Here is a 12,351-nt window from a genome sequence, read left to right as displayed (position 1 = left end):
ACAAATTAAAAGAGAAAAACGGTGAGTTCAAATATTTTTACTAACAAAAACTAACAAATTATTGACAACTAATATTCTAAAAAAAAACTTCTTAAATAGTTGTACATGAAGAATTTATAATAAGAAGGAATAATTCCATTGACTAGAGCACCTTGAAATACAAGAAAAGATTAAAAAAAAAACAGTTTAGATGCTTGCATGGGACTGTTTGGAGGGTAACGAATAGAATATAAGAATACGTTCTGTTTTGTCTGCATCCATAAGTTTGGAACTTATTCAGCCCCCCATAGTCTGAAAAATTGAAATAGGAGGAAGGTGGACCCTGAAATTTTCATTCTTTCTTTGGCACAAAAAATGCAATTAGTCCCATCCTCTAGAATCCTGAGCAAGCGGGACCAAATTAAAAGTGAAAGCAAGAATTGTACTTGCTTCTATACTTACATTAATTTGGTTAAATATGCAGCATATATAGAGGACCACTTACCTTACCCTCGACTTGTACCTTCGTTAATGAAGCAGATTCTTGTGCCAGCTTTTTATTTTTCTGTATGGTTTTAGTTCTTATCCGTGTACAACTTTCACTTATTCACTTCGTGAAGATATAGAATCGTGTATTTAGACCTAAATGATGTACTGTCATAATGCTGTGGCAGAAAATGATTGATTGTTGTTGGCTAGTGAAGGGGTTAGGAGGTGTTAGAATAATTACAGCAGTTCATGTTTATCATGTGACACATGTTAATGTGTACTTAGCCTTCATATTTGACTCAGAATTATATAATTTTCAAACTTGATTATATTAGAAGATTTTGATTTTACAAAACTGATTTTATATAGTTAAAAATAAATTTAAAGTGAAGTAATTTATATTTTAAAAGTTATATTTTTGAACGAAGTTTATAGTTAAACTTAATATATAGTATTCTCACAATAACACAAAGTTACGTTTTTCCCACTTTTAGTCATGTATTTTTAAGAGTAAAAGCAATTTGCTTTAAACAATCAATCATCATTTTCTTTTCTAGTTCGGTTGCCTCAAACTCACGCTTAAGACTTTGGAATGTCTATTAAACATAGGCTAAAGTATTTGGAAATATATAGTTCTCGCTTTCTTAGCTTTGTAATTAAATTATATCATGCATGCAAGCATGTATGAAATGTGTATATATATGCAATTAATGCTAGTGTCATTCCACTCAAGCTATTCTATTATATCTCTTCCATTTCTATAGGATGCATGCTAGATTTGGTCTTATAGGAACTCTAACTGCATGGCATATACCAGGCTAATCCACTACCAAAAAATATTAATTATAAAGAATGTGTTAGAATCTAATTCAGTTTTATTTAAAACCAGCCATTCCCCACAGGCAAATGCATGTGTCAACTGCCTGCAAATCTGTATTAATATTAATTGGAAATACCAAACATGTAATTCTACAATAAGAATTAAGTAGTACTAGTGATTAAATTAGAAATTAAACATTTCATAGATTAAAGCTAATGTGGAATATATTTTATGCGTCATCAAAGACCGAAGTCACTAATTAAACCACTTGTGATAAGACAAATAGTAGAGGATTATTTATAAACCGTATCTGATATGCTGATACCCATTCATCATGCAAAATTAGACAAACATTTCATAGACGACTTATAGAAACCATAAAAATAAATAGACCAAAGATTCCTTGAACAGTATCTTCACATCACTTCCCCTTGTTCTTGTTCTAGATTCTGATTTTTGAGAATATTTAATGCGGCCAGGAGAATCCCTGTGAGCGACTTTGTGTAAAGTTAAAGCTGAATTCCTAAGTGGTTTCAAGCATGTGGATTGGAATAATTTTGGCATGAGGACTGATACCGAATCTGTTCCCTTAGATGGACTTAATATTACCACTTGGCAAATTCTCCAAATCATGATATATATGACAAACTTATCATTACATTTACAGCTAAAGGAAATGATTTTGTGACAGTTGGTCGTATTAAAATAAGGGAGAAAAAACTTAGATCGAATTCTTGCATAATTATCATCAAGTTTTCAAATGAAAAGATATATAACATGTGGATTTTTTTTAAAAAAGAATAAATTCTGTAATATATTTTTAATAGAGGTTATTAATATTAAAAAGATTATGCACACGATGTCTTAATTTGAGAATTTGATAATAATATAAAAACTTAATTTATTTTTTTATTAATTAAAAAAGAACTCTCTAGTGAGTTTGGCAAATACTAATCCAAATATTTTGAATTTGATGATGTCATGCTGGGCATTGCCAAGTGAGAACGTCATGAGAATGGCTTTTTTTTTTTTCCGCTGGATCATGAGAATGGCATTAACAGATGAAGAGTAAAATATGTTTTTAATTATTGTAAATCATATAACTAAATTTGGTTTTAGTTTTTTTTATATAACTTTATTGGTTGATTTTAGTCTTAATTAAATACGATCACATAACACGTGATATGCCCATATTAAAATGATTGTTGATATTAGATAGGTTTAATTATTTTGCCGATCCTTAAACTTATTATCAAATTCTTAATGATTTTTTTCAATTGATTCTTGAACTTATATATGTTAATTAAAAAACAAATATAAATTTAGAAACCTATTTAAAATGACAATTAATTTAGGAATCTAATTAAAAAAAATTATAAATTTCTGCAAGCCGGTATTTTCACTTTTGTTGGAGGTTCTAAAATGGTTGAAGGACTTAAGAATATCGAGTTTAAAATCCAGAGAGAGAATATTGATTTGCAGAAGTGAGAATACTAATCTGCAGAGGTTGATATTTTTTTAATTAAGTCCATGAACTATTGTCATTTTTAAATAGATCCATTAACTAATTTTATTTTCAATCGGGTTCCTGACCTATTTATTTTATAACTAGGTCCCTATGAAACTTAAAAAAAAAATACAAGTTCAACAACTGAATTGAAAAAAGTTTAAGAAGCAAACAAAATATTTAGATTATCCTCGATAATATATTTCAGTTAATTTTTAATTTTTTTTATTAAATGAAAATTTTGTTTAACTGATGAAAAGTTTTTTTAATAGCTTTAATTTCAACATTTTTTGAAATGGTACTTAAAATAATTTTTCTTAAAACTGTAGTTTCTAACTTTTTATATTTTTTTTTCTTTTTTTTCTTAATATATTTATCAAATTTTTTATTATTTTTTTTTGATAAAATATGATTTTATTATTTTTTATCATTTTATATTTTCAGCTCCTCGAATCATTATTATTATCAAACACTTATAATTTAATGAATTAATTTTTTAATTTTTAACTACCAACTTTTAATTTTTTGTTATCAATTAATTTTTCAACTTCCAATTAATTTTTATGGAACATAACCTTAGTAATGTTTAAAACCACAGAATAATTAAAACTATTAGATATGTCACATTATTGTTAAGTGATAATATATGTCCTTTCTAATAATTTTATTTTAATCAAAATAAAAAATGGTTTAAAGGAATTTAATCAAATTTAATTATATATATATATATATATATATAGAATAAAAAAATATATGAACCTAGATTTAGGTCAAACTTTTTTTATAAAAAATTATTTTTTAATAAAAATGTGTAAATTTATTTTTTTTATGTGTTTGCTAAACTGTTTATTTTTTTAAAAGAATTTTTCTTTGCTTTTTTTAAAGTAGCTACTCTTATCTTTTTCTTAAAAAATGACTACTTTTTAAAAATTAATTTTTAGATTTTTTTAATTTAAACAAATTGACCCTTTACATAAGAGTCACAGAGATCTAGTTCAATTTGATTTTCACAAACTTCTTAATACTTATTTTCAATTCCTACAAATAAAAAAACTTTAGCCCTTAACTACAACTCTCTTTATTATATTACTCTTTATGTTATACCACTACTACTACAAAAATTTCATTAATGAAAACACCTTATTATCCGTGTATGTTTTCACTTGTTTTTAAATGATAAATAAGAAAAAAACCCAAACTAAAACATCCAAAATCCTACATAAGTTTTTTAGTTCTAAAAACTAAACAAATATAAAACAATCTTTAAAACAGATTTCGTAAAACTTGCCAATCAAATTTTCCAGTTTTTAATTTTAGAAAACTGAAAAATATTTTTAAAAAACTAATAAAACAGATCCAAATTAAGTTTTTTCTCCGAAAGCATATAGCAGCGAATGCAACTAAAAAGGGTGGCTTTACCGGAAGAAAAAAAAATACTAAAAAGGGTAAAGATCGTGATTAAAAAGAAAAACACTTAGATCTCTTCATGTAAGTAAAATCAAGAGACCTATTTTTTTTTATACAATTAATATATTATATGTTTTACTAAAATGCGGAGGACTTTAAAATTTTGCTGGCAAGTGAGAATGGAAAAGAAAAAAAAAATAGAAGACGCAATAATATTGTGAAAACAACGCATACCTTCCTATTGTTTTCTCAATAGAACAATTTCAAAATATTTTTACAATGATTTTTACATGAAAGAGAGAGATAGATAAATAGAGAAAAGAAAGAAGTGCATGTAACGAATAATCTGATATAGAGAAATGGTGAGATGGAAAAAATGAGTATGTAAAAACTGTTGGGAAAGTTTATTAATATTGTTTAGATATCATTTATATTCACAAAAAATGTGTTTACAGAAATCGAAAACTTTAAATTAAAGCACAGGCATGCATTGATTGATTTGAGAAAAATAGGAAGCGATCGATAAAAAGAATAAGGAACGAATGATAATGAAAATATTTCTGTGAGATATGCGTATCAAATTTGTCTGTGTAAAATATATCAGAACTCGCGTTGCCCATATTAGTACATCTTAAGGCTAATTAATACCTAGAAATGGTTTTAAATTAGGATTTATAGTAGTTTTGATGGTTGTCATAATCAATTGAAGGACGTACCTCTTTTCGAATTGTATTCAATATTTGTGAAGGACGGGAAAAGAGATGAAGAATGAAAACAAGTAATTTTATTTCCATCACTATCAAACTGCAAAGTGATGATTTATAGACGAGGCATGCTAGTTAGTACGAAAATAACATACACGAAAATGACGAAAAGAAATCTAACTTATTATAATTTTTCACTTAATTTGACAAAAAAAAAAGGATTTTATGCCATTAACATAGAAGAAATTATTTGATTTAATTTTTAAAAATTTAATTAGTATTCTGCTCACTTTTTATCTGTCATCTTTTTATATATATTAAGAAGAAAAAGTAGTACTTAGAATTCAATGGGGTTGTTTATATTTCTTAGAGTTAAGGAACTTGAGAATACCATTGAAGCAAATAAGTTCTTATAGAAGAACCACAGACAAGATTGTTTAACTATTAAAATGATATATTTTCCAAATTAAAATGAGGATTCTTGTATGAGTAGGGTAAAAGATCCTGCTTATTAGTTATTGGAATGATAATTTTTGTTAACATAATGAATCAAACTTGTGATGTTTATTTTTTTTTTCTCTTTTAATCATCCAATTCATTTTATAACTTCCTTGTAGGAGTTTGTAATTAAAAGAGATCCAAATTTGTAATCATCATTTATGTCAAAACAGCCCTAACATTTGCCTTTAACGCAATAATACGATTTGCAGTTGACATATACAATAATAATTCTTTTTTTTTTCGATAAATAGTCAATTTTGTACCTCAATGTGTAATTCATTGAGAAATGCGTTCCTGAAAGATAAAAATATAAAATTTAGTCTTTGAAAATATAAAAAGTGCGACAAATATGTCATGCCATTAACTTCCATCCGTCAACATTAATAAAAATCGCCTATCTGACACGGAGGGACAAATTTGTTACGGAAATGATTGTGGATTGTTAGGGACATATTTGTCATAATATTTTTTTGACTTTTTATCTCCCCACTCGGCTGACAAATACATTCTTAAAAGATGAAAATGTAAAATTTAGTCCCTGAACGTATAAAAAGTACAACAAATACATTCGAACGTTAATAATAGATGGTGACTAATTATTATTATTATTATTATTATTATTTATTGTTCCTATTCGTTTATTACTTATGCAATATATTTTTTAAATTTTCTTTTAATATATACATATTTATTATTTTGATTTCCTTATCAAACCTCAATCTTTGTTGTTAAAAAAAAAAAACTTTATCTTATATCTTATAATTTTATAAAATTTCTACTAAATTTTTCACTTTTAATCTTTAAAATTATTCTAGATCATTATTCCAACTTAAGTGCTCTCATATTTAGATTCAAAATAATATGTTCAGAGTTTTGAGTAAAAAAAAAAACAATCGAGCGTCAAACCAAATTTATTTATTTATTTTAAAAAAAGAATTGAATCAACTATTTTTTTTTTTTAAAAAAATCTCACAAATTTAAACTAGATGAAGCTAAAGTGAAATTATAAGTCTTTTTCCTTAATCTATATATATATATACCTCAAATATGAAAAAAATATATACCTCAAATATGAAAGAATCTCTTGGATAAACCTTATGCGATTCTATTCAAGACAACACTTATTATAAATAATATGAATCAAATGAAAATAGTTACTAATAAATAAAGAACCCAAATAAATTTAAATAAAAAATAAAATAATGCACAAACTAATACATAGGTTAACTTTAAAACAAAAAAAATAACAATTCAGATGCCTTTGGGACATAGAGTTATATCTCTCGTTGATTTAGGGATTGCAACGACTTTACATTCTATGTGACATACCGTACGTAATAAATATTAATAATTAATTGAAGAAACAAAAAATTTCAAGAAATAAAATGCTTTTATTTTTTTTAAATGGTAGCTCAATTTTTTTATATCATAAAACTAAAGAATTTTATTTTATTTTGGAAAATAAGTAGTTATATTAATTAATTAAAAAACTAATTAACAATTTGATAAATGGATAAATAGATAAATAATCAAAATATAAGAATTCAAATCTTAAACTTTATTTTACTATTTTTTAATCCCTTTTTCCATAACTTCTCTCTTATACAATTCTAGTACTTCTTATACTTTAGAGAACTAAATTTTGCATTTTCATCTTCCAGAGACATTAAAAAAATATTATGACAAATATGTCTCTATGCTGACAATCCGCATTCACAATTATTTCAGTGACAAATTTGTCTCCATTTCACGTAGGTTATTTTATTAATGGAAGAAAGTTAATGACAAGATATATTTATAGCACTTTTACACTTTGAAGAACAAAAATGACTATTTATTCTTTTTTTTTCTTCAATTTTTTTGTTTATGTTTATAATAAGGACTTAATGTTACTTTCGTACATTATTCGAAAGTTTTATTTTACATTAATATTTTAAATTTTAATATCCTTAATTTAACATAGTCACAGTTAAACTTTATTTTATTTTAAAAATTATAAAGCGCCAAAATCCAAAACACAAAGTTTTCCCTTCAAACCTAGAACACTTTTCCTTTGCTACCCACAAAGTGGAAGGGATCTGTGTGACGATGTCAAGGACCTCCTGCCAATGTCGTTGTTGTTGTTGGAGGTTGCTGTGATTAACGGCGTCGACGATCCTCCGTGCATGCCCTCGACTGGTTGGGCATATAGGGTAAGTCTATGATGAGTGGGTTTCGCATTCTATCATAACCAACTTATTGGGTTTCTCTTGTTTTGATTTTGCTCATGTGAGTTTTGCATCTTTATGGAATTAGATTTAATGTATATTTTCTCTTTGGTTTAAAATTTGTGTTCATTTAGAGGATATGAGTTTCGTGTCCTTTGAGATGCATTTCCAATGAAATACTGTTGTGTGGAAATGTTTTAATTGATTTTGGGATTTTCAAGAGGTTTTGAATTTCTAAAATTGAGGATGAAGAGTTATTTTACACTGTTGGGTTATGACGGAGGGGCGCAATTTGGATTTTTTTTTCATAAAAGAAGATGAATAAGACTAAAATAGATAAAGAGAGTAGTGTTGATTTTTAACCGTGATTATATTAAATTAATTATTTTAAAATTTAGAACATGAATGGTTTTAAACGTTGTTAACAGAAATAAAAAAAATAATCAAATAAAACCTTCAAAAACATAAATAATCAGAATTAAATATTTAAAATTTAATGTATCAAAATTAAATAATATTAAAATATAATAAATCAAAAGTAACATATAATAAAATAAGACAAATTTTAAGGATTGAGATTTGTACGTAAAACAACTTTTATTCCTCATTGTACTTACATTTCCTTGTTTAATTTTTTTTTTTTACAGATGCGATATTAACATATATACATAGAATGATAGATCCACTTTTTAGTGCAGTAATAAACTTTGAAATGAGAAGCAACACATGCGAATCAACCACAATAGACTATAGTGGTCAATCTTATTATAAGAAAGAAAGAAAAAAAACCAACTTGTTAAGATGGTTGTGATTTGGTTGAGCAAACATGATGGCGTTGGTTGAAATGCAAAGCGAGAAATGACCACGGAATGCTATTCCTCACGGGGAGAAGAAAAAAGAAAAAAGTGGGAGAAAAAAAGAAAGTTTCAAAGATTCTTTGCAATGGGAAGATGAGAATCTTAACTCAGACTATAATGCCCATAAATCATATTCTCAAGCAAAGAATTTGGTCGGAAAGCCACCAAAAATGGATTCTCATTCCCCACCAATATATCCTTTTAGTTAATCTAATAAGATGCCTCTTAGCATTCTTATATCATGATCTATCATGTCCTTAATGGCTTGCTATAATTTTCATGGAATTGTTATGCTTAGTTGTTGTTTGTTTTAACAATTTAATGGTGATTTAATCTGATAGTGCAAAATATTTTATAATTTTATACTATCTTTTAATTATAAATTATTATTGATATGATTTTTAATCTAATTATCATAAAAATTACAAACTTATGATATATAATGAACTGGAATTAAATGACAATTTTACACTACAATGCATAACTTATTTTCTCTTGTTTTAATTACTTCCTTTTCTCTCATCATTTCTTCGTCCAAGTACATGGTTGACATTAGCACTGCTTTCATAATTGGATGGTGTTTAACTGCCCCTTCATTTGGATCTCCATTGCCTTTTCTATTTGTTTATGTTCCACTTTAGTTTATTTTCTAATTCAATTAACTAAATATTTGTTTTTCACACTATAAAAAATGCCATATATTAACTATTAGACATTGAGTTACTTTTTATTAATATAATATTTAGTTTATAAAAATAAGTAATGAATATAAACATTATAAATTTACATTAATTAATAATATAATATATTAATTAATAGTCTATTTTTTTAAAAGAATTAACAGACTATTTTGTTTAGTACAAAAAATTGATACATACTTTTATTACTATATCAAATATCAATATAAGATATCATATACTGTTAATGTAAATCAATAATATTAATTTGTTAGATTAGTTTAACAAATACAATTTTAATAGTACTTAATATTTTTATTAATAATTGACTATTTTTTAATAGTGATGGTCAGTCTTATACTTATTTTTACATCAATTTTGATGATTTAATTCCATTTTTATATTTGAAACCTACAATTATTTTATCATATTATTTTATAGCCTATATATTTTGGATTTGATCGGATAATTATGTTTAGGAACAATTGTTGAAAATGTGCATATATACCCTATTTATAAGAATATAAGTCCATATTATAAAATAAGAAGAGAGAGAAAGAGAGAGAGAGTTATACTCCCAACAAGTGGCACCGGAGCAGTCCTATGCTAAACTAGGTTCCCACTGCCCTTTCACTGTCCGTGTCCCTGAAAAATAATATAAATTTTTTGACTAATTAATTAAGGTGGTTGTTTATTGGACAATTTTCTTTAAACAAACTAAAGATAATCTTGGGTCAAAAATAAGATTAATTTTTCAATGTTCTGCTGTATATTTAAGAGTCTAATATTTTTAACAGATTCTTCATACACACTTAGAATCAAACCACAAATTATTATTTTTTATTCATAAAAATAAAATAAATCAGAAATTTCAAAAATTTATAATAATTCACAAATTTTCTCAATTAATTGAATTAGATCTCCTAAATAAATCATTAATTAATTATGTAATGACAAGGCTATTTGCTTATCCTATCACACCAGGTTAGTATTCATCAGATAATTTAATATTTGATGTATAGAAAAAATTAAATGATATAATGGAACTATTTTATTTTAATTATTAATTTTATGCTTATTTTTAATTTTTTTAAATAGGCCTATAATTAAGGAATAAATATGTTTTATTATATTCTAACATATTTATTAAGGTAATATTGACAATGGGAAACTATTGGGCCGGCGTTGTGTGAAAACATTAATATTATATTTGGATTAGGAATTTTAAAATTTTAAGTAATTTGAAATATTTAGAATTTGAATTGTTTTGATTTTAATTTTTTTTATTTTTTAAATGTTTTGTTTGGATAAATTAATTCAAATTTTTTCTATTTTAAATTTTTTGTTTGGATAGGGCAATTCAATTTCCTCCATATGCAAAATTTTAATTTTATATTTTAAATAGATAAAATTTTAATATTAAACTTTATAGAAAAAAAATACAATCTAATTTTGAAATATTAGTTAAAAAATATTTTCAATTTTTAATAATTTATAAATACAAAAATATTGATAATTTTAACTAGGGTTGTTTTGTCTAACCATAACCAGTGATATTTTTAAATCAACATCAACCAAAGCTATTTTTCGGTCGACATCAAATAAGGTTTTTTTTGTCAAAAGTATGTCGAAAATATTTGTTAGCTGATGTCAGTCGGGGCTATTTTTTGGCTCAGGTTGGTTGAGTCTATTTTTCAGCCGATGTTGGCTAGATTTTTTTACCAACGTGGGCTAGGGTTTGTTTGACCGACATTGGCTAGAGTCTTTTCGAATGACATTAACCAAGGCTATTTTTAGCCAACGTCGGCTTAAAAAATCCTAGCAGGCGTTGACAAAAGAATCTACCCAGTATCGACTAAAAAATAACTTAGTTGATGCTAACCAATAGAACCTACCCGATGTTGACCGAAAAACATCATTGGTTAACGTTGGCCGAAAAATCCCTAGTCGAAGTTGGCTAAAAAACAGTCATGACCAATGTCGGACAAAAAACCCTACCCAACATTGGCTATAAAATAGCCTTGGCTGATGTTGGCTAAAAAATAACTTTGACCGATGTTGACTAAAAAAACTCTAGTGAATGTCGACTGTAAGAACCTAGTCGATGTTGACTAAAAATAGTCATATCCAATGTCGGTCAAAAATACCTAGCTGGTGTTAGCAGAAAAAACCCTAATCAACATCAACCAAAAAACCTAACTAATGTGGTTAAAAAATAACTCTGGCTGATGTCAGCCAGAAAACCGTAGTCGATGTCAGCAAAAAAATCCTAACCGACATCGGCTAAGAAAATCTAGTTGACATCAACGAAAACACCCTAGCTAACATTGGCTAAAAAATAATCCTAGCCGATATTGGCTAAAAAATAGCTTTGACTGATGTTGGGTAGAAAAATCTAGCTGACGTCGACTGAAAAATCTTAACATGTGTCTACTTAAAAGTTAGTCATGACCAATATCAGTAGAAAAAATCTAACCAACGTTGGCCAAAAAAATCATTGTCAACATCAACTGAAAAAACCTGGATAACAACGACCAAAAAAATCCTTGGCCGACATTAGCGAAAATTTCTCATGACTGACGTCAGTGAGAAAATAACCCTAACCAACATCATCTAAAAAAAATCTTAGCCGATATCAACAAAAATAGCTTTGATTGACATCATACAAAAAAATTATGACCGAAAAAACCTCGACCAAAGTCAGTGAAAAACAACTTATGTCGATATCGGCCGTAAAAATTTTGGTCACTCGTAATTGTGAATGTTGAGCAAGAAAGAGTCGCGAGCAAAAACGTGAGTTAGAATTTCAAATTCTATATTTTTTGAGAAAATTTGAAATCTCACTGTTTTAGTTAATCAAAATGATTCATAAAAATACCAAAAATTAAATCTCCTTTCAAATACTCTATCCAAACAAGTTATTTTATCATGAATCATTTTAAATTTTTTGAAAAAATGAATTCTCCTAATAAATTATTCCATCCAAACACACTATAAGTGTATTTTTTGCAATCCTCGTTAGGTAAGGTTCATTAATGATACCTTGATCACTTTGATTCCTAAAGTTGATGATGCTAATACTCTAGGGCAACTTAGACCCATTAGTCTTTCCAATGTGTCTTATAAGGTATTGACTAAGGTTCTTACTCAAAGATTAAGAGAAGTGATGGATGATCTTATTGGCCCAATCCAATGTAGTTTTG

This window comes from Glycine max, chromosome 12, assembly GCF_000004515.6.
Source record: "Glycine max cultivar Williams 82 chromosome 12, Glycine_max_v4.0, whole genome shotgun sequence".
NCBI lineage: Eukaryota > Viridiplantae > Streptophyta > Magnoliopsida > Fabales > Fabaceae > Glycine > Glycine max.
The sequence above is the reverse complement of the archived record's forward strand: the minus strand, read 5'-3'. Positions refer to the sequence as shown.